General features: G+C 40.3%; 1 pseudogene; it reads right to left on the bottom strand.

The window, feature by feature from the left end:
- Positions 1 to 730: 730 nt before the first annotated feature.
- On the bottom strand, positions 731 to 1944 carry LOC106511179 (mannosyl-oligosaccharide 1,2-alpha-mannosidase IB pseudogene; annotated as a pseudogene).
- Positions 1945 to 3354: the final 1410 nt, after the last annotated feature.

Genomic DNA, 3354 nt, shown 5'->3' with positions numbered 1-3354 from the left:
AAAGGGTAATAAAATAATTGGTGATGTAATATTTTCCCTATAATTATTACAAAAACACAAAATGAGTATAAATACGTATTTATACTCGTCTAGCCTTTGTTTTTAGGGTTATTAACAAAGTTTGTGTACTCAGACCAGTAATATTTGGGGTCACAAGTTTTTGCCATGAATATTTTGTGGGTCAGAAGATAAAAAGTTTGGGAACCACTGGTTTAAATTATGATCTATACCAGGTAAGATATTAACTGTTCATAAACTTCCTATATAACCTCATGTCAAAATGCCTGATATATCCCTTTAACAGGACTCAGACTATAGATAAACACTTCATCTGGTTCGAGAAATTTTAGCCTTTTTGTGCAAAAATATTTCTTTGATTGTAGCATTAAGACACAACAAGCAACAAATCCAATGAGTTTGAATTGTGGTCCCACAGCTAACAGTAAAATTAACATCTGAGAGTTTAGCTCAAATGAAACAATAAAAATAATGAATAAAAAAGTTATTCAAGAGAATTAACATTTTTAAGTGCCTTACTGACTTTTATCAAACTTTTTTACAGGACTCTTGATTTTTCAACTGTTTTATGATAGCTGAAAAATTCATAAGCTAAAAATCAAAAGTTGAAGAATTTCAGACAAGATGAAGAGCTGGAGCATGAAGACGAGTTAAGATGAGTTAAAGCAACAAACATGTTTAGRGGAGATGAAAAATGTGACATGGTAAGCTCTGCAGGGAGACGAAACGTTTTCATTTATTCACCTGTTTCAGTGCTACACCTCCACTGCTCTTCCCCGTACAAAGTGCACAAACAAAGGATTTACAGAAGAACCACCTCACAAACACARGAGCGTTAATTATGACCAGGCACCACCTCGTTATTAAAGCAACATGAAGAGATCTGAGAGAAGCTGGAGGGAAACGACATGATCTGAAACATGTAGAAAAGCAGCATCTGACCACGTYGCAGCAGAATGGTTCAACTGGTGGAGAAAGTGGAAAACATCAAGGTGTGGGGGAGGGGAGGGGCTGCTGTGGTCTGTGGTTAGTTACTTTCCCACTTCTGATGGTCCACTGTTGTGAAAAGAGAGACTCAGAGGAGGTGGGTTCTGCTGGGACCACCTGTCATTTGTGATTGTTGGCTAACAGCTGCAGGTCTGGCTCCATCTGATGAAGGTTAAACAGAAGGTGGGGAGAAGTGGAGGGCTGTGATTCAACCCTGTGTCTCCATAAAGAGTTTGTCCAAAACAAACAAACAAACAAACAAAAACAGAGATCACATAAACAGACTGTGTGGAGTTCAAACGCCTTTCTGGAAAAACAACAAAACTGTTCAAACTGTGACTGCAGAGTCCTTCCTAAAGTTCCCTCTGTGGCTCAGATGGAGTCTGTGTGAGAGGAGAGTTTGGTCAAAAAGAAGAGAAAAAAAAAACAAACAAAAACAAAAAAACTAAATCAAGCCTCTGGTTTGGAGCTCTGTCGTTTTAGAGTCCATTCAAGCCAAACTGAGGCTGAGCAGCGCACACACCATCTTTCTGAGGACACAGATCTATGAGGAGAGTCAGACAGTTCATCAGAGCAGGAGATAGGGGGAGCCAGAGAGCCGTTTCTCTCCTGCTCCTGTGGGTCTGTGCCGAGGCCCTCTTCCTTTCTCCTCCTGTTCATGGCTGCAGTCCAGATGAAAAGGCTGAATGGAAGTTTGTCTGGTGACGTTTTTTTTTCTTTAGTTTTTTATTTTTTAGGCAGGTGGACAGTAAAGTGGCGCCCCCTGGTGCTGTGGAGGAGGAGGAAGAGGGGTATGTGTGTGTCTATCGCTGAGCAGGCTCGCTGCCAGGCAGGGTGATGTTGCCCAGGTGGAGGACAGGAAGCGGGTGAGCCTCGGTGTTGAAAACCCAGCTCTCCAACGGCATCAAGTCGTCACTGGAGAACAACAGGTACAGATACCTGAGGGAGGGGAGGGGAGGCCGGGTGGGAGGGGACGGGAGGTCAGGGTCGAGGAGAGGTTAAGGAGGGTGAGGAAGAAGAAAATAAATAAAACTYAATATACAAAGCAATATATCCATTTACAACTGAATAAAATCTAAAAAATAAATGTAATTATTACTATCAACTGAAAGGATTCTAGAAAAATGTCCAAAACCTGAAACCAACTAAAGTCTCTGCACCATGTCTTCGTCCAGCACAGCCTGGTGATTCAAAACTGAATATATCTTAATCCACTCATTATTTACAYCAGGGCAATCCAAATAAACTGCTCCGGGGGCCACAGTTACTGCWGGTCAACAGCTCAGGGGCCGAACATCCAGCAATTAAAGTTATTATGTAACTAAACCAAGTATTACAAAGATCTGTTACCTTTGAATTAGTTTATTTTGCTGCATTTAATCACGAATACAACATACAGAACCCAATAAAAGTAATGATAATTAAACATTATCAAAACAAAAAGAACACATTCTGCCTCCTTTTTGACACAAATAACATTTTAACATCTCTGACTTGCCAAATTTTTAAACCTATTTTATTTTCACTTTCATCATTTTATCTTCAACTGCTTGTAGTTTTAACTGTCTTGAGTGTTTATAGAAATGGTTTTTACCAGCTTATAACCAACATTCTGACCTTTCTGTAGACACCAAACATGTCTATGTTTAACTAAAAGAACTTACAGTAATTAAAGTAGAAAACCGGGGATTTGGGCTTAAGAGATGAATGAACCAATTGGTGGGCCGAACTATGGTTACTGTGGCCCGCGGGCCGCCAGTTGAATAGCCCTGATTTATAGTCTTCCAAATACTGCAGCTACAACCAATTAGTCATAGTCTGAACTTTTTGAAGTGGGGTTCTGTAAAGTTGTTAGTGGTTGAAATGTTGGACCCCTCAAACAGGATTAAGACCTGCCAGAAGCTCCAGAACATACAAACTCTCCGCACGTCTCACTGCATCCCTAACATGGTCCTCTGTGCCCTCACCTGCACAAATGGGATGTGATTGTTGAATAATCACAATCTAGTTCAAATAGGRGAACTCAAAGAATTGTTGTGCTTGCAAAGATGGTCATTTTATTGTGGTAGTGACTAGAGGTGTAAGAAAATATACACTGAAATATCAAGATATTTCATTTCCCGATACTGTATCGATATTCTAAAGCCCTGTATCGATTTGTTTATTAAGGTTTAAAATGTCAACTTTCCTGCCAGCTGTTCATTTTTATGTTGTAGTTCAGCCTCTGACCACTAGTTGGCAACAGTGAGACAGCCGTTTGGCTCCTCTACGTCCTGAGCGCCAGAGAGTAAGAGAGCATTAGCATTGTAAGTAAACATTAGCTTCATGCTCCGATAGCTGAATCTGAGC

Source organism: Austrofundulus limnaeus, unplaced genomic scaffold (genome assembly GCF_001266775.1).
Source record: "Austrofundulus limnaeus strain Quisiro unplaced genomic scaffold, Austrofundulus_limnaeus-1.0 Scaffold2569, whole genome shotgun sequence".
Taxonomy (NCBI): Eukaryota; Metazoa; Chordata; class Actinopteri; order Cyprinodontiformes; family Rivulidae; genus Austrofundulus; species Austrofundulus limnaeus.
Note: the sequence above shows the minus strand (reverse complement) of the source record. Positions and strands in the feature narration are given on the sequence as shown.